Source organism: Dendrobates tinctorius, unplaced genomic scaffold, assembly GCF_039654945.1.
Source record: "Dendrobates tinctorius isolate UK_male_01 unplaced genomic scaffold, ASM3965494v1 ptg000028l, whole genome shotgun sequence".
Lineage (NCBI taxonomy): Eukaryota > Metazoa > Chordata > Amphibia > Anura > Dendrobatidae > Dendrobates > Dendrobates tinctorius.
The window spans coordinates 96482535-96503548 of NW_027361696.1; the positions used below are offsets into that span (position 1 = coordinate 96482535).

At 42.4% G+C, this 21014-nt stretch overlaps 1 protein-coding gene across 1 annotated transcript in view; it reads right to left on the reverse strand.

Annotated features, from left to right (window-relative positions):
* Positions 1-18830, reverse strand: part of LOC141085647 (sulfotransferase 2B1-like) — a 276977-nt gene extending 258147 nt beyond the window's left edge. Inside the window, exon 1 of the mRNA XM_073571191.1 lies at positions 18701-18830. The gene's annotated coding sequence lies outside the window, so the exon portion shown is untranslated. The remainder of the gene's footprint in view (positions 1-18700) is intronic.
* Positions 18831-21014: the final 2184 nt, after the last annotated feature.

A 21014-nucleotide genomic window follows, 5' to 3' on the forward strand; every position in this document is an offset into this window, starting at 1 on the left:
ATTGGACTGCAAAAGTTATTGTGCAATTTGTCCTGAGTACGCTGATACCTGATATGTGGGGGGAACGACTGTTTCGGCGCATGGCAGAGCTCAGAATGGAAGGAGCGTCGTTTGACTTTTTCAATGCAAAATTGGCTGGAATTCAGATCGGACGCCATGTCACGTTTGGAGAGTCCCTGATGTACCTAAACAGTGGAAACCCCCTACAAGTGACCCCATTTTGGAAACTAGACCCCCCAAGGAACTTATCTAGATATGTGGTGAGAACTTTGAACCCACAAGGGCTTTACAGAAGTTTATAACATACAGCCGTACAATTAAAAAATCATATTTTTTCCACAAAAATGATCTTTTCACCCTCAATTCTTATTTTTCCAAGGGTAACAGGACCCTAAAAGTTATTGTGCAATTTGTCCTGAGTACGCTGATACCCCACATGTGGGGGTAAACCACTATTTGGGCGCATAGAAGAGCTCGGAAGGGAAGCAGCGCCATTTGACGTTTTTGGCTGGAATTGAGATCGGACACCATGTCGCGATTGGAAAACCCCTGATGTACCAAAACAGTGGAAACCCCCCACAAATGACACCATTTTGGAAACTAGACCCCCTAAGGAACTTATCTAGATGTGTGGTGAGAACTTTGAACCCCCATGGGCTTCACAGAAGTTTACAACATAAAGCCGTACAATTAAAAAATCATATTTTTTCCACGAAAATGATCTTTTCACCCTCAATTCTTATTTTTCCAAGGGTAACAGGACCCTAAAAGTTATTGTGCAATTTGTCCTGAGTATGCTGGTACCCCACATGTGGGGGTAAACCACTATTTGGGCGCATGGCAGAGCTCGGAAGGGAAGCAGCGCCATTTGACGTTTTTGGCTGGAATTGAGATTGGACACCATGTCGCGATTGGAAAACCCCTGATGTACCTAAACAGTGGAAACCTCCCACAAATGACACCATTTTGTAAACTAGACCCCCCAAGGAACTTATCTAGATGTGTGGTGAGCACTTTGATCCCCCCAGTGCTTCACAGAAGTTTATAACGCCCGGGCGTGAGCATAAAAAATTCATATTTTTTCCACAAACATGATATTTTAGTCACCATTTTTTTATTTTCCCAAGGGTACCAGGAGAAATTGGACCCCAAAAGTTGTTGTCCAATTTGTCCTGAGTATGCTGATATCCCATATGTGGGAGAAAACTACTGTATGGACACACGTCGGGGCTCGGAAGGGAAGAAGTGATGTTTTGGAATGCAGACTTTGATGGAATGGTCTGCAGGTGTCATGTTGCCTTTGGAGAGCCCCTAATGTACCTAAACAGTGGAAACCCCCCACAAATGACCCCATTTTGAAAACTAGACCTCCTAAGGAACTTATCTAGATGTGAGGTGAGCACTTTGAACCCCCAAAGGCTTCACAGAAGTTTATAATGCCAGGGCATGAAAATTAAAAAAATCGTATTTTTTCCACAAACATGATCAATTAGTCCCCAATTTTTTTATTTTCCCAAGGGTAACAGGAGAAATTGAACCCCAAAAGTTGTTGTCCAATTTGTCCTGAGTACGCTGACACCCCATATGTGGGAGAAAACTACTGTATGGACACACGTCAGGGCTCGGAAGGGAAGTAGTGACGTTTTGGAATGCAGACTTTGATGGAATGGTCTGCGGGTGTCATGTTGCCTTTGGAGAGCCCCTAATGTACCTAAACAGTGGAAACCCCCCACAAATGACCCCATTTTGAAAACTAGACCCCCTAAGGAACTTATCTAGATGTGAAGTGAGCACTTTGAACCCCCAAAGGCTTCACAGAAGTTTATAATACCAGGGCATGAAAATAAAAAAATCGTATTTTTTCCACAAACATGATCAATTAGTCCCCAATTTTTTTTATTTTCCCAAGGGTAACAGGAGAAATTGAACCCCAAAAGTTGTTGTCCAATTTGTCCTGAGTATGCTGACACCCCATATGTGGGAGAAAACTACTGTATGGACACACGTCAGGGCTCGGAAGTGAAGTAGTGACGTTTTGGAATGCAGACTTTGATGGAATGGTCTGCGGGTGTCATGTTGCCTTTGGAGAGCCCCTAATGTACCTAAACAGTGGAAACCCCCACAAATGACCCCATTTTGGAAATGAGACCCCGCAAGGAACTTATCTAGATGTGTGGTGAGCACTTTGAACCCCCAAGGACTTCACAGAAGTTTATAATGCCCGGGCATGAAAATAAAAAAATCGTATTTTTTCCACAAACATGATCAATTAGTCCCCAATTTTTTTATTTTCCCAAGGGTAACAGGAGAAATTGGACCCCAATAGTTGTTGTCCAATTTGTCATGAGTACGCTGACACCCCATATGTGGGAGAAAACTACTGTATGGACACACGTCGGGGCTCGGAAGGGAAGCAGTGACATTTTGGAATGCAGACTTTGATGGAATGGTCTGCGGGTGTCATGTGCGTTTGGAGAGCCCCTGATGTACCTAAACTATTGAAACTCCCCACAAGTGACCCCATTTTCGACACTAGCCCCCCCATGGAACTTATCTAGATGTGTGGTGAGCACTTTGAACCCCCAAGTGCTTCACAGAAGTTTATAATGCTCGGGCGTGAAAATAAAAAAATCATTTTTTTTCCACAAAAATGATATTTTTGCCCCCAATTTTTTATTTTCCTAAGGGTAACAGGAGAAATTGGACCCCAAAAATTGTTTCGCAATTTGACCTGAGTAGGCTGATACCCTACATGTGGGGGTAAAACACTGTTTGGGAGCATGACAGAGCTTGGAAGGGAAGGAGCACCATTTGACTTTTTCAACTCAGAATTGGCTGGAATTGAGATCAGACGCCATGTTGCATTTGGAGAGCCCCTGATGTGCCCAAACAGTGGAAACCCCCAATTCTAACTCCAACCCTAACCCCAACACACCCCTAACCCTAATCTCAGCCCTAACCCTAGCCCTAGCCCTAACCCTAGCCCTAGCCTTAACCCTAACCCTAATGGAAAAATGGAAATAAATACATTTTTTAAATTTTATTATTTTTCCCTAACTAAGGGGATGATAACGGGTGGGTTGATTTACTATTTATGGCGGTTTTTATGTTTGGCGGCTGTCACACGCCAAAAGACGCTTTTTATTGTAAAAATAGTTTTTGCATCACCAAATATTGAGAGCTCTAATTTTTCCGTATTTTGACCCACTGAGTCATGTGAGGTCTTATTTTTTGCGGGACGAGTTGACGTTTTTATTGGTACCATTTTCAGGCACGTGACATTTTTTGATCGCTTTTTATTCCTATTTTTGGGACGCAGAATGAACAAAAACCAGCGTTTCATGAATTTCTTTTGGGGGGGTGCGTTTACACCGTTCCGCGTGCGATAAAATTGATAAAGTGTTTTTATTCTTCGGGTCAGTACGGTTACAGCAATACCTCATTTAGGTCTTTTTTTATGTTTTGTCGGTTTTATGCAATGAAAACTATTTTATATAAAAAATAATTATTTTTGCATCGCTTTATTCTGCGAGCTATAACTTTTTTATTTTTTTGCGGATGATGCTGTGTGGCAGCTCGTTTTTTGCGGGACAAGATGATGTTTTCAGCAGTACCATGGACATTTATATGCGTCTTTTTGATCGCGCGTTATTACACTTTTTGCTTGGCGGTATGATAATAAATCATTATTTTTTGCTTCGTTTTTTATTTTTATTTTTTAAGGGGTTCGCTAAAGGGGTTAACTAATGGGGCAGTGTTATAGGGCGGGTCGTTATGGATGCGGCGATACCTAATATGTGTACTTTTATTGTTTTTTTTTTTTATTATTTCTAAAAAATGGATTTATTTGGGGGAATATTTTTTTGTTTTTTCTAATTTATTTGGCGATTTTTTTTAATTTATTTTAACACTTTTTTTTATTTTTTTTTAACTTTATTAAATAGTCCCAGGTGGGACATCACTGTCCTGTGACAGATCGCTCATCTGTCACATCACAGATCACTGTGACAGATCAGCAATCTGTCACAGGCACTGCAGAAGGCTTCCTCATGCCTGCGCTGTGCAGGCACTGAGGAAGCCAGCTTCCTGCAGGCCCCCGAAGGCCCCTGTCACCATCTTGGATTCGGGGGCCTGCAGGAAAGGAGCCCCCGGCAGCAGTGCTGCACATTGCGCTGCCGTGGGGGGCTCAGGGAAGCACGGAGGGAGCCCCCTCCCTGCCGATGCTTCCCTTTAACTCCCGGTAAACCGCGATCATGTTTGATCGCGGTGTGCAAGGGGTTAACGTGTCGGGGGCGGTCCGTGACCGCCCCTGACACATTGTGCCGGGTGTCAGCTGTGATAATCAGCTGACACCCGGCCGCGATCAGCGGCGCTCACCACGTGGGCGCCGCTGATCGCGGTAGACGTACTATCCCGTCCATGGGCATAGGGGCCCGGGTCCCATGGACGGGATAGTACGTCGGATGTCAGGAAGGGGTTAATTACGTCTAACGAGATGTCTTGGACTGACTTCTCAGTCTGTTCTTGAATATAGATGGGATGTTTGCGGTGTTTCCTACCGCCTCTCCTGGTGCGTTTTTTGGCACATTGTTAGACCTTTTCTGTTTGTGGTAATAACTCATTTGAGATTTATTACCATAATTGACATGATGTGTGTTAACTTCAGAGTTGTTGGAAGACTCCACAGAAACATCCGATTCCAAGTCCGAAGAGGAAAAAGTCACTTGATTCCGGTGTGCAGAAGAAAAAAAAGTGCGAGTGCGTTTCTTTAATATCGATCTGGGTGGAGTAGGTTGCCTTTCCCATCTGCCCCATTCATAAACTTGATTGTTCGTGTAATCAAATATATCCCTGCCAAATTTCTTTTTCTTTATAGAAATAATAGATTCTTCCAGGGAATGTATCTTAGATTTCAGATCTTTTTGAAAATTTTCATATTCCTCCACAGTAACAGCAGTTTTTAGAGACAACAGATCCTTATTTAAACTGGTTTTAATAATAGACAGTTCTTCATTTTCATATTTAACTATTAGCTCCATCAATTTTCTGGAGCACTCAGATAATATAATGTTCCAGTCAGACACAAAGGCATCATTATACACCGTGGTTGGAATTTTCTTTATTCTTAATCCTCTTGGTATAATATTCTGTGAGATATAATTTTCAAGCGTGGCTTGGTCCCACCAGATGCGTGTCTCGGTCCCACCAGATGCGTGTCTCATTAAGAGAAAGTTTCTCTATTGCAAGCATAGTATTCAATATGTCCGGTGAAGTGTCTACATTTTTGCTCACTGAACTGAATACTTGTGCAGCACGTTCTCTTCTAGAAGGATCAATCAATGTCTCCATGTGGAAAACAGATGGGGTTGGGAAAGACAATATACTTGGAGCAAACAAAATATTAAAATGAAAATAATGATGTTAAAACCAAATCAATGACATCCTTCCCAATTCAAAATGACTAAATGTCCTTGATGTACGTCACAAAGCAGCTTATTTATTGAGCGACTGTGTATATTAAAGTCATTTATGATAAGGGGAGCATGAAAAAAAGCAGAAAACTGAATAGAAAAAAGTTGATTCAGCTCACCCTTATAGTGATGTCCACACCGCACATGAGTAGTTCTATCCGAGCAAGGAAGCGTCTCTGCTAGGGATGGGCGAATCCTGAAATACTCGGAATCGCTAGACTCTAACGAGTCCGACTCGGAAACTCGCTACTCGTTGCGAGTCTAGCGAGTCCAATGTTAATGAATGGGGATGCGAGTATTGCAGCGATTCCTGTGCTGCCATTTTTTTTGTTCCGCTTACTTCCCGCATGTGGCTGTGCACACCATGCGGAAAGTAAGCAGAACAATTGCGGATGGTACCCACGGTCCGGAGGAGAGGAGACTGTCCTCCGGGCTTTGGGTACCATATCCCTGTAAAAAATAGAATTTAAAAATAAAAAATATTGTTATTCTCACCCTCCGACGTCCCGCGCAGCCTTCCCGCCTCTCCACGCATCCGTTCCCAGTAATCCTTTGCGAAAATGCCCGCGATGGCGTCCGTTCTCGCGGGATCGCAAAGTCTCGCGGTCATTCGCGCGACGTCATCGCGAATGACCGCGAGACATCACGATCCCGCGAGAACGGACGTCATCGCGGGCATTTTCGCAAAGGATTACTGGGAACGGATGCGTGGAGAGGCGGGAAGGCTGCGCGGGACGTCGGAGGGTGAGAATAACAATATTTTTAATTTTTTTTTACATTTTATCTTTTACTACTGATGCTGCATAGGCGGCCTCAGTAGTAAAAAGTTGGTCACACTTGTCAAACACTATGTTTGACGAGTGTGACCAACCTGTCAATCAGTTCTCCAAGCGATGCTACAGATCGCTTGGAAAACGCTAGCATTTGCATTGGACTCGTTACTGTGCGAGTAATCGCTTGGAAACTTGCAGAGTACCGACTCCTGCGAGTCCCCTACTACTCGCAGAGTAACGAGTCCTAACGAGTAGATTCGCCCATCCCTAGTCTCTGCTTGACGTCAGGTACTTGTGAAAAAAGAAGGTATCCAGCTCCGGAGATAAAATCCAAAATCTTTATTGAAACAAATTAAAAGGTAATAAGCTGCTTGATAACCAGTGTATACTGGAGGAAGGAATGTCCTAGATAACTGGATGCGTTTCAAACACGTGTAGTGCTCTTAGTCCTCAGTTTCACAATGAGCAGTCTTGCAAAAGTTAAAATACTCCCCAAACAGGTGGTAAACAAATGAAAATACTTGTTCCACTAAGAAAAGGTTAACACCCAGATAACATGGCAGAGAAGATGAAAAAAAAAAAAATAGAGTGTTCAGCATGCAGATTGCTATATGTGGGCTCCACGATCAGAAGATTAAAAGACAGGGTTATAGAGCATCTTTATGATATCATTCAGCCCACAACCCGTCATATATCTAACCAGGGCCGGCCCGAGAGATTATGGCGCCCTAGGCGAAACTATTTTGTTGCGCCCCTACTATTCTTGGCAGTAGATGAAAACTTGGGATATAAATTTAGGAGCAAAATAAACCACAACAACAATGATTAATTAACTCTCTCCTAACTCTCTTCTGAGAAGTTTATAGGACAAATATATACAAAGTAATCAATAACACAAAACAAAAACAACCATAGGTAATTAAAATTTTTGTTTCCTTGCCTTTTTTTTTGAAAAGGATGTCACTAAGTCACCGAGATTAATTTGTTTAGCAACTTCAGATTCTATCGAAATTGTTGCCAACCCAACCAACCTCTCTTGCGTCATGTGTGCATTTTTGGTTGTTTGCTTTGCTTTGCAAACATTTGAAAACTTAGGAGCAAAATAAACGCGCGGGATCAAACACCTGTCAGCAGACGATGCAAACGACTCACGTCCGTAGTTTAGTGCCTCCTTTCCGTGCGTGAATTGAAGCTCAACGGTTTTTCTTTTAAATTTATGGTAAAAAAATTTATGTACACTTTTCTTTCCATCCCTAAAACTTTTTGCCTTTTGAAAAGATTTTTTATAATTTTTTCTAATTTTTCTCTGGCGCCCCCTTTGGGTCGGCGCCCTAGGCGGCCGCCTAGTTCGCCTATACGTTCGGGCAGGCCCTGTATCTAACGCATCCAACCATTTTGTAAACCTGCACAATAGACAAGTTGCACAATTTAGTGTTTATGCAATAGAACAGGTGCATGGTAATATACGTGGTGGAGATAGGGTAAAAAAAATTGCGGGATAGGGAAGCATTTTGGATTTATTTATTAAACACCTGAGTACCTTTGGGCTTGAACTTAACCCCTTCCTGACATCCGACGGTATATCCCGTCCATGGGACCTGGGCCCCTATGCCCATGGACGGGATAGTACGTCGGGCGCGATCAGCGGCGCCCACGTGGTGAGCGCCGCTGATCGTGGCCGGGTGTCAGCTGATTATCACAGCTGACACCCGGCACAATGTGTCAGGGGTGGTCACGGACCGCCCCCGACACGTTAACCCCTTGCACACCGCGATCAAACATGAGTTAAAGGGAAGCATCGTCAGGGAGGGGGCTCCCTCCGTGCTTCCCTGAGCCCCCCACGGCAGCGCAATGTGCAGCGCTGCTGCGGGGGACTCCTTTCCTCCAGGCCCCTGAATCCAAGATGGAGACAGGGGCCTTCGGGGGCCTGAGGAAGCTGGCTTCCTCAGTGCCTGCAAAGCGCAGGCAAGAGGAAGTCTAATTCAATGCCTGTGACAGATTGCTGATCTGTCACAATGATCTGTGATGTGACAGATCAGCGATCTGTCACAGGACAGTGATGTCCCACCTGGGACTATTTAATAAAGTAAAAAAAAAAAAAAAAAAAAGTGTAAAAATAATTTTAAAAAAATCGCCAAATAAATTAGAAAAAAAAAAAAATATTCCCCCAATAAATCCATTTTTTGGAAATAATAAAATAAAAAACGAAGCAAAAAATAATGATTTATTATCATACCGCCAAACAAAAAGTGTAATAACGCGCGATCAAAAAGACGCATATAAATATCCACGGTACCGCTGAAAATGTCATCTTGTCCCGCAAAAAACGAGCCACAACACAGCATCATCAGCGAAAAAAAAAAAAAGTTATAGCTCGCAGAATAAAGCGATGCAAAAATAATTATTTTTTATATAAAATAGTTTTCATTGCATAAAACCGACAAAAACATAAAAAAACGACCTAAATGAGGTATCGCTGTAACCGTACTGACCTGAAGAATAAAACCGCTTTATCAATTTTACCACACGCGGAACGGTGTAAACGCACCCCCCCAAAAGAAATTCATGAAACGCTGGTTTTTGTTCATTCTGCGTCCCAAAAATAGGAATAAAAAGCGATCAAAAAATGTCACGTGCCCGAAAATGGTACCAATAAAAACGTCAACTCGTCCCGCAAAAAATAAGACCTCACATGACTCGGTGGGTCAAAATACGGAAAAATTATAGCTCTCAAAATGTGGTGATGCAAAAACTATTTTACAATAAAAAGCGTCTTTTAGCGTGTGACAGCCGCCAAACATAAAAACCGCCATAAATAGTAAATCAAACCCCCCGATATCACCCCCTTAGGTAGGGAAAAATAATAAAATTAAAAAAAAAAGTATTTATCTCCATTTTCCCGCTAGGGTAAGGCTGTGTGCACACGCTGCGGATTAGGTGCGGATTCATCCGCGCGGATTTTGTAAAATCCGCTGGTGAAACCGCAGGTCAAAAGACCTGCGGTTTTACCTGCGGATTGCTCTGCGGTTTTGTCCTGCGGTTTTTCATCTCCTCAATAGAGGAGATGGCAAACCGCAGGAGAATCCGCAGAAAGAATTGACATGTCAATTCTTTCTGCGGATTGAAAACCGCAGATAATCCGCACGGAAAATTCCGCACCGTCTGCACTGCGGTTTTTGATTCCCATAGGGAATCATGGTACTGTACACCGCAGCAGAAACTGCTGCGGGTCCGCAGCAGCCAAAACCGCTGCGGAACCGCAGCAAAATCCGCAGCGTGTGCACACAGCCTTAGGGTTAGGGTTAGGGCTAGGGTTAGGGCTAGGGCTAGGGTTAGGGCTCAGATTAGGGTTAGGGGTGTGTTGGGGTTAGGGTTGGAGTTATAATTGGGGGTTTCCACTGTTTGGGCACATCAGGGGCTCTCCAAATGCAACATGGCGTCTGATCTCAATTCCAGCCAATTCTGAGTTGAAAAAGTCAAATGGTGCTCCTTCCCTTCCAAGCTCTGCCATGCGCCCAAACAGTGTTTTACCCCCACATGTAGGGTATCAGCCTACTCAGGACAAATTGCAAAACAATTTTTGGGGTCCAATTTCTCCTGTTACCCTTAGGAAAATAAAAAATTGGGGGCAAAAATATCATTTTTGTGGAAAAAAATTATTTTTTTATTTTCACGTCCGAGTGTTATAAACTTCTGTGAAGCACTTGGGGGTTCAAAGTGCTCACCACACATCTAGATAAGTTCCGTGGGGGGTCTAGTGTCCAAAATGGGGTCACTTGTGGAGAGTTTCAATAGTTTAGGTACATCAGGGGCTCTCCAAACGCACATGACACCCGCAGACCATTCCATCAAAGTCTGCATTCCAAAACGTCACTGCTTCCCTTCCGAGCCCCGACGTGTGTCCATACAGTAGTTTTCTCACACATATGGGGTGTCAGCGTACTCAGGCCAAATTGGACAACAACTTTTGGGGTCCAATTTCTCCTGTTACCCTTTGGAAAATGAAAAAATTGGGGACTAATTGATCATGTTTCTGGAAAAAATACGATTTTTTTATTTTCATGCCCTGGCATTATAAACTTCAGTGAAGCCCTTGGGGGTTCAAAGTGCTCACCTCACATCTAGATAAGTTTCTTAGTGGGTCTAGTTTTCAAAATGGGGTCATTTGTGGGGGGTTTCCACTGTTTAGGTACATTAGGGGCTCTCCAAAGGCAACATGACACCCGCAGACCATTCCATCAAAGTCTGCATTCCAAAACGTCACTACTTCCCTTCCGAGCCCCGAAGTGTGCCCATACAGTAGTTTTCTCCCACATATGGGGTATCAACATACTCAGGACAAATTGGACAACAACTTTTGGGGTCCAATTTCTCCTGGTACCCTTGGGAAAATAAAGAAATGGTGACTAAAAGATCATGTTTGTGGAAAAAATACGAATTTTTTATTTTCACGCCCGGGCGTTATAAACTTCTGTGAAGCACTGGGGGGTTCAAAGTGCTCACCACACATCTAGATAAGTTCCGTGGGGGGTCTAGTTTACAAAATGGTGTCATTTGTGGAGGGTTTCCACTGTTTAGGTACATTAGGGGCTCTCCAAAGGCAACATGACACCCGCAGACCATTCCATCAAAGTCTGCATTCCAAAACGTCACTACTTCCCTTCCGAGCCCCGACGTGTGCCCATACAGTAGTTTTCTCCCACATATGGGGTATCAGCATACTCAGGACAAATTGGACAACAACTTTTGGGGTCCAATTTCTCCTGGTACCCTTGGGAAAATAAAAAAATGGTGACTAAAAGATCATGTTTGTGGAAAAAATACGAATTTTTTATTTTCACGCCCGGGCGTTATAAACTTCTGTGAAGCACTGGGGGGTTCAAAGTGCTCACCACACATCTAGATAAGTTCCTTGGGGGGTCTAGTTTACAAAATGGTGTCATTTGTGGGGGGTTTCCACTGTTTAGGTACTTTAGGGGCTCTCCAAAGGCAACATGACACCCGCAGACCATTCCATCAAAGTCTGCATTCCAAAACATCACTACTTCCCTTCCGAGCCCCGACGTGTGCCCATACAGTAGTTTTCTCCCACATATGGGGTATCAGCATACTCAGGACAAATTGGACAACAACTTTTGGGGTCCAATTTCTCCTGTTACCCTTGGGAAAATAAAAAAATGGTGACTAAAAGATCATGTTTGTGGAAAAAATACGAATTATTTATTTTCACGCCCGGGCATTATAAACTTCTGTGAAGCACTGTTGGGGTCAAAGTGCTCCCCACACATCTAGATAAGTTCCTTAGGGGGTCTAGTTTCCAAAATGGTGTCATTTGTGGGGGGTTTCCACTGTTTTGGTACATCAGGAGTTTTCCAAACGCGACATGGTGTCCGATCTCAATTCCAGCCAAAAACGTCAAATGGCGCTGCTTCCCTTCCGAGCTCTGCCATGCGCCCAAATAGTGGTTTACCCCCACATGTGGTGTATCAGCGTACTCAGAACAAATTGCACAATAACTTTTACGGTCCTGTTACCCTTGGAAAAATAAGAATTGAGGGTGAAAAGATCATTTTTGTGGAAAAAATATGATTTTTTAATTGTATGGCTTTATGTTATAAACTTCTGTGAAGCCCATGGGGGTTCAAAGTTCTCACCACACATCTAGATAAGTTCCGTAGGGGGTCTAGTTTCCAAAATGGTGTCATTTGTGGGGGATTTCCACTGTTTTGGTACATCAGGGGTTTTCCAAACGCGACATGGTGTCCGATCTCAATTCCAGCCAAAAACGTCAAATGGCGCTGCTTCCCTTCCGAGCTCTGCCATGCGCCCAAATAGTGGTTTACCCCCACATGTGGTGTATCAGCGTACTCAGAACAATTTGCACAATAACTTTTAGGGTCCTGTTACCCTTGGAAAAATAAGAATTGAGGGTGAAAAGATCATTTTTGTGGAAAAAATATGATTTTTTAATTGTATGGCTTTATGTTATAAACTTCTGTGAAGCCCATGGGGGTTCAAAGTTCTCACCACACATCTAGATAAGTTCTTTAGGGGGTCTAGTTTCCAAAATGGTGTCATTTGTGGGGGATTTCCACTGTTTTGGTACATCAGGGGTTTTCCAAACGCGACATGGTGTCCGATCTCAATTCCAGCCAAAAACGTCAAATGGCGCTGCTTCCCTTCCGAGCTCTGCCATGCGCCCAAATAGTGGTTTACCCCCACATGTGGGGTATCAGCGTACTCAGGACAAATTGCACAATAACTTTTAGGGTCCTGTTACCCTTGGGAAAATATAAATTGGGGTGAAAAGATCGTTTTTGTGGAAAAAATATGATTTTTTAATTGTACTGCTGTACGTTATAAACTTCTGTAAAGCCCTTGTGGGTTCAAAGTCCTCACCACATATCTAGATAAGTTCCTTGGGGGGTCTAGTTTCCAAAATGGGGTCACTTGTAGGGGGTTTCCACTGTTTAGGTGCATCAGGGACTCTCCAAACGTGACATGGCGTCCAATCTGAATTCCAGCCAATTTTGCATTGAAAAAGTCAAACGGCGCTCCTTCCATTCTGAGCTCTGCCATGCGCCGAAACAGTGGTTCCCCCCACATATCAGGTATCTGCGTACTCAGGACAAATTGCACAATAACTTTTGCAGTCCAATTTCTCCTGTTACCCTTGGTAAAATAAAAAAAATTGAACCTGAAGTATTTTTTTATGAAAAAAGTTAGATGTTCATTTTTTTTTAAATATTCAAAAAAATTCCTGTGACGCACCTAAAGGGTTAATAAACTTCTTGAATGTGGTTTTGAGCACCTTAAGGGGTGCAGTTTTTAGAATGGTGTCACTTTTGGGTATTTTCTATCATATAGACCCCTCAAAGTGGCTTCAAATGTGATGTGGTCCTAAAAATAAAATGGTGTTGTAAAAATGAGAAATCGCTAGTCAACTTTTAACCCTTATAACTTCATAACAAAAAAAAATTTTGGTTCCAAAATTGTGCTGATGTAAAGTAAACATGTGGGAAATGTTAGATATCAAGTTTTTTGTGTGCCGTATCTCTGTGATTTAAGGGCATAAAAATTCAAAGTTGGAAAATTGCGAAATTTTCAAAATTTTCGCCAAATTTCCGTTTTTCTCACAAATAAACACAAGTTATTTGAATGAAATTTTACCACTAACATGAAGTACAATATGTCACGAGAAAACATTGTCAGAATCACCGGGAACCATGGAAGCGTTCCAGAGTTATGACCTCATAAAGTACAGTGGTCAGAATTGTAAAAATTGGCTCGGTCATGAACGTGCAAACCACCCTTGGGGGTGAAGGGGTTAAAGAAGGAATTTATGTTGCACCATTGACTATGTTCTGTACCATCTACATATGACATGTACCGTCGTAACTTACATGTGTCTTTTTTTTTTTTTTTTTTTTTTTCTTCTCTGCCATGTTATCTGGGTGTTAACCTTTTCTTAGTGGAGCAATTATTTTCATTTGTTTACCACCTGTTTGGGGAGTATTTTAACTTTTGCAAGACTGCTCATTGTGAAACTGAGGACTAAGAGCACTACACGTGTTCGAAACGCGTCCAGTTATCTAGGACATTCCTTCCTCCAGTATACACTGGTTATCAAGCAGCTTATTACCTTTTAATTTGTTTCAATAAAGATTTTGGATTTTATCTCCGGAGCTGGATACCTTCTTTTTTCACAAGTACCTGACGTCAAGCAGAGACGCTTCCTTGCTCGGATAGAACTACTCATGTGCGTGTGGACATCACTATAAGGGTGAGCTGAATCAACTTTTTTCTATTCAGTGATGGTAGAGGGTTTGTGTAGCAATATTATTTTGCTCTTGTATAGTAGGAATATTAGTTTTTTATAGTGTATTTTAGGTTAGCAACAGTAGTATACTGTAACTATATATGCATAGATCCTTTTTTAAGTGATCGGGAGGTTTTATGGAGAAACACAGACTTTGGGACTTGGGCCCTCGATCTTTTAGGACCCCAGCAATGTCCCTGACAAGTCCACCATCTACTCCTCGGCTTCCCAGCTAACAGGCGATTAGCCAGCCTCCTCAGCGATCAGGTTAGTCGATAAGTCCTGAGCTCAGGTCCTGCTACAGTGATCTTGATGGGAGGATGCACGCAGACCTAGGGAGTTTGGTGCCAAATATACATTCTCAGGCAGAGAGAACATTTGCTAGCAGAACTGTATGAACTTGAGATATTTACTCACAGTATTAGAGAGACTTAGGCTGGTTTCACATTTGCGTTTTTTAGCGCTGGAAAAAAACGCATACGTGCGCATGCGTTTTTTCCCCTATATTTAACATGGGTGCGCATACCTGCGCGCTGGTAAGCGCATGTATGCGATTTTCATGCGCTGCGTTTTTTTGGGGTGTGCGTTTGTATTTTCCAGATGCAGCATGTTGCATTTTTTGGCCCTGCAAAAAAGCGCATGCGCACGTATGCGCACGTTTTGCGCTAAAAATGGCCATTATAGCCTATGGATGCGCATACATGCGCACTGGCATGCTCATGTATGCGTTTTTTTGCACATGCGTTTTTTTTTGTTAACCATGGAATTTAGGGGTTTGGGTTAGAGTTAGGGTTAGTTAAGGGGGTTTAGGGTTAGGGTTAGGGTCAGGGTTAGGGTTGGGGTTAGGGTCAGGGTTAGGGTTAAGTATGGTTTGGTTAAGGGTTAGGGTCAGGGTTAGGGTTAGGGTCAGGGTTAGGGTTAAGTATGGTTTGGTTAAGGGTTAGGGTCAGGGTTAGGGTTAGGGTCAGGGTTAGGGTTAAGTATGGTTTGGTTAAGGGTTAGGGTCAGGGTTAGGGTTAGGGTCAGGGTTAGGGTTAAGTTTGGTTTGGTTAAGGGTTAGGGTCAGGGTTAGGGTTAGGGTTAGGGTCAGGGTTAGGGTTAGGGTTAGGGTTAGTTAGGGTTTAGGGTTTGGGTTAGGGTTAAGTATGGTTTGGTTAAGGGTTAGGGTCAGGGTTAGGGTTAGGGTTAGGGTTTGGGTTAGGGTTAAGTATGGTTTGGTTAAGGGTTAGGGTCAGGGTTAGGGTTAGGGTTAGGGTTAGGGTTAGTTAGGGTTTAGGGTTTGGGTTAGGGTTAAGTATGGTTTGGTTAAGGGTTAGGGTCAGGGTTAGGGTTAGGGTTAGGGTCAGGGTTAGGGTTAGGGTTAGGGTTAGTTAGGGTTTAGGGTTTGGGTTAGGGTTAAGTATGGTTTGGTTAAGGGTTAGGGTCAGGGTTAGGGTTAGGGTTAGGGTCAGGGTTAGGGTTAGGGTTAGGGTTAGTAAAGTCATGGTTTGGGTTAGTGTGAGGGGCCACCTAATGTTGGAAAAAACGCAAACGCGGTAAAAACGCACTAAAAACGCATAAAAACGCTGCGTTTTTTCATGCATGCTCATAAAAATGCTTGAAAAAAACGCAGCAGTTGTATGCTTTTGTATGCGTTTTTTCAATGCGTTTTTTTGCGGGAAAAACGCGCTGCAAAAAAAAGCAAGTGTGAAACTAGCCTTACAGTGTGGAAAAAAAAGCATTTAGTCAGTCACCAATTCTGCAAGTTCTCCCACTTAAAAAAGATGAGAGACGCCTGTAGTTGACAACATAGGTTGACCACAACTATGAGAGTCAAAATTATCAAACAAATCCAGAAAATCACATTGTTTATTTTGCTAATTATGGTGGAAAATACGTATTTGTTCATCAACAAAAGTTCATCTTAATATTTTGTTATATGTCATTTGTTGGCAATGACAGAGGTCAAACATTTTCTGTAAGTCTTCACAAGGTTGGCACATACTGTTGATGGTAGGTTGGCCCATTCCTCCATGCAGATCTCCTCTAGAGTAGTGATGTTTTGGGTCTGTCGCTGGGCAACACGACATTCAAATCCCTCCAAAGGTTTTCTATGGGGTTGAGATCTTGAGACTGGCTACACCACTCCAGGACCTTCATATGTTTCTTACGAAGACACTCCTTCATTGCCCTGGCAGTGTGCTTGGGATCATTATCATGCTGAACGACCCATCCATGTTTCATCTTCACTGCCCTTGCTCATGGAAGTAGGTTTGCACTCAAAATCTCAAGATACATAGCCCCATTCATTCTTTCATGTACACGGATCAGTCGTCCTGGTCCCTTTGCAGAGAAACAGCCCCAAAGCATGTTGTTACCACCCCCATGCTTCATAGTAGGTATGGTGTTCTTTGGATGCAACTCAGCATTCTGTCTCTTCCAAACACGACGAGTTTTGTTTCTACCAAACAGTTCTACTTTGGTTTTATCAGACCGTATGACATTCTCCCAATACTCTTCTGGATAATCCAAATGCTCTCTAGCAAACTTCAGACGGGCCCGGACATGTACTGTCTTATGAAGGGGACACATCTGACACTGCAGGATCTGACTCCCTTGCGGTATAGTGTGTTACTGATGGTAGCCTTTGTTACAGTGGTTCCAGCTCTATGCAGGTCATTCACTAGGTCCCCCATGTGATTCTGGGATTTTGGCTTACCGTTCTTGTGATCATTTTGACTCCACGGGGTGGGATCTGGCATGGAGCCCCAGATTGAGGGAGATTTTTAGTGGTCTTGCATGTCTTCCATTTTCTTATGATTGCTCCCACAGTTGATTTCATCACACCAAGCTGCTGATTCAGTCTTCCCAGCCTGATGCAATTTTGTTTCTGGTGTCCTTCGAATGCTCTTTGGTCTTCACCATAGTGGAGTTTGGAGTGTGACTGTTTGAGGTTGTGGACAGGTGTCTTTTATACTGATAACAAGTTCTAACAGGTGCAATTTCTACGGGTAATGAGTGAAGGACAGAGGAGCCTCTTAAAGAAGAAGTTACAGGTCTGTGAGAACCAGAAATCTTGCATATTTTTAGGTGACCAAATACTTTGTTTCCACCATAATTTGCAAAATAATATCTTGCCAAATCAGACAAGTTGATTTTCTGGATTTGTTTTCTCATGTTGACTCTCATAGTTGTGGTCTACCTATGATGTCAATTACAGACCTCTTTCAAATTTTTAAGTGGGAGAACTTTCACAATTGGTGGCTGAATAAATACTTTTTTTCCCCACTGTATATACTCACATTCTGAACAAAACCCTCCCCATGTGAACTTCTGTGCTGCACCACTGCTGGGTTGGTCCCTTGCACTCATCTGATTTCATTGTTTTCCTGGGTTAACACTGCGGCTCCCGCATTAGGCAGAAGCATAGGTCAGGTAAATTATTGCGTATTTTATAGAACATGCTGGGCCTATAGGTTGTACAACACAGAGGTCCTGGTCAATTCTGACTAAGTGTTTGTTAAACTTTACTATTTTCCTTTGTACTGTTGGCGAAACTCAGATTCCATTTATAGTAAAGATCAGGTGTCGGTTCGTGTTCTTTGTCCACGGCCTGCTGTATCCTGGGGAGACCACACCCCTACACGGTCTACAGTAACGCCTCAGATAATAAAGAGGCCATAGATTTTCCTCTACCATGTAACTAAAGGTGTTTTCTATCCATGTTGTCTAAAATATGCAACTCAGAATCTGGCTACTAGTTAGTTTCTTGCGACCTGTAGGATTGTAGTCCATTTTTAGACCCATTAGCCATTTATTTCCTTGTAGATACTTAATTGACCACACTTACATTTTCAATTTGGAAGGCTATTTTTTATGGGTTTTTTTATACAGTGGGAAAAATAAGTATTTGATACACTACTGATTTTGCAAGTTTTTCCGCCTACAAAGAATAGAGAAGTCTGTAATATTTATCATAGGTACACTTCAACTGTGAGAGACAATTTTAAAGAATTCAGAAAATCACATTGTATGATTTTTACATGTTTACTGCAATAAAATGCAAATTAATTAAGTATTTTAGAGTGATTCTTTTAACAGATATACACAGTTAATGAGGACAAAGCAAAAAGACATATTTTGCCAACCCCATCTCTCCTCACCTGCCAAAAAAAACACTGCAGATAACAAACTGATAACTCTGTGTAAAGTTACTGTAATAAATGTTACCTGCAGTTCTCTGTAACACCAAACTGTGTAGCTGTGTAATAGTGTAATAACTGTGTTATCTGTGATACTACATAGGACTCTAAATACAAACTTTACATCCTGTACATACATAATAGGCAGCTTCTTACTTTTCAAGTTCGGTGCTGAAGTGTAGCAACAGGGACTAAAGTGAGAAGTGGTGGGAACTACAGTGAGTCAGATGGGTGGAAACAGACATTTCTATAAAGTATTTTGCCAAATAGTTAAACTTGAGACAATGCAATTAAGATTGGGACACAGGCTCTGAATCAAAGAGCTTAGTGATGTCTCTTACACTGGTCATTTCTAATATCAACAGCATTGCATGATTATATATTCTATTCATTACCTTCTATTATAACAATGCAAAGTGGAACTGAGAGTTGTATAGAAATATAAAATGTACTTACATTCAATAGAGTTTGAGCCTCTGAGAAAAACACTTTCTAATGTGTGAAAGGACCCAGTGGTCGTATGATCTGTCTGATGATCACAACATATGACATGACGATCCTGCACTCTGCAATCTATGCTGTTGAATATCTCCACCCAATGGGCAAAACACATTTCACAAGGAGAACAAAAAGCAACATCCAAATAACAGCAGGGAAATAATATTCACAGAGAAAATTAGACTCTGAAACATAACATTTATTATGGACTTAGGTTAATTTCTGTTGCACTATAGTTTTTAGCTAACAGTAACCAGAAAGTAGAGGACAAGTTGCACAGCCCATGTTGCTTACAGTAGCAGCAAATGTAGCACTGCATGGGGTGGTAGCTGCAGGCTAGGCCCTTGTCTTCACCTGTCATGAAAGAGTGGGACCTGGCTTGGCTTTGGTGTTAGTGCTGTGAAGGCCTTGTGCTTGAGCAGGCTACCTGTATCTGGTGGTGTTGGCTGGCCAGGACCATATGTTTCAAAGATCAATAAAGGAGATTCCAGTTCTAAAGCACAACCTGTACTAAGCGGTAACATGTTAAGGGTTATATAGAAGGGGTAGTGGGTACAAATTCTTATGGACCTTTTCTTCACAGTATAATGTGAGCCCCCATAATATATAATCAAAGGGGGCACTTGGGATCGTTTTGCTTTTATTAATTTAAAGTTATTAGTTTTTATTAATGTGGTACATTCCATTTATCATTCATTTTCATCCACCCCCCTTTTTCATAAGGTTCTGTTAGTTAGTAGTATCTACCTTCTAGAGGTTTCTTCAGTATGTCATGTGTAGAGTTGAGCGATACCGTCCGATACTTCAAAGTATCGGATCGGAATGGATCGGCCGATCTTTAAAAAAAGTATCGGTATCGCCGATTCCGATACCGGAAGTCCCATTCAAGTCTATGGGACTTCCGGTATCGGAATAAGAAAAACCCTGTTTTTGCCTTGTACAGCCTCTCTGGGGTCTGTACGGGCCTTTCGGGGGGCTGTGCCGGCCTGCCAGGGGGTCTGTGCAGGCTCCGGTGGTCTGTGCCGGCCTGCCGGGGGGCTGTGCCGGCCTGCCGGTGGTCTGTGCAGGCTCCGGTGGGCTGTGCCGGCCTGCCGGGGGGCTGTGCCGGCCTGCCGGTGGTCTGTGCAGGCTCCGGGGGGCTGTGCCGGCCTGCCGGTGGTCTCTGCAGGCTTCGGGGGTCTGTGCAGGCATCGTCCGATGGGACTACAAGTCCCATCGGGCGATGCCTGCTACCATGACAGTGATTGACACATTAGCCAATGATGGGACAGTAGTAGTCCCATCATCCGGCTAATGTGTTAAATGTTAAAAAAAAAAAAAAAAAAAAATACTACATACATACTACATACATACTACATGCATGCTACATACATACTACATGCTACATACATACTACATGCTACATACATACTACATGCATGCTACATACATACTACATGCTACATACATACTACATATATACTACATGCATGCTACATGCATACTACATGCTACATACATACTACATATATACTACATACATACTACATACATGCTACATACATACTGCATGCTACATACATACTACATACATACTACATACATACTACATGCATGCTACATGCATGCTACATACATACTACATACATACAACATACATACTACATGCATGCTACATACATACTACATGCATGCTACATGCATGCTACATACATACTACATGCTACATACATACCACATACATACTACATACATACTACATGCTACATACATACTACATATATACTACATGCATGCTACATACATACTACATGCTACATACATACCACATACATACTACATACATGCTACATGCTACATACATACTACATATATACTACATGCATGCTACATACATACTACATATATACTACATGCATGCTACATACATACTGCATGCTACATGCATGCTACATACATACTACATACATACTACATGCTACATACATACCACATATATACTACATACATACAATACATTCATACAATACATACATAGACATACAGTACATATAACATAGAGTAACATACTTACCAATACTTGTCACATTGTTCCCCGAAGCCATTGTCTTTTCCGGAATAAATATTAACATAACAAACCACAAAAATACTCACCCACGATCCGAAGCAGTCCACGAGTGTGTCCCACGACGATCTTGGGTAGAGAACTGCAGCATCAGCTGATGCTGCCGTTCTCTACGGGCTGCAGGAATCCAATGACGGAAGGTAGGTATCCTTCCGCACTGTATTCCTC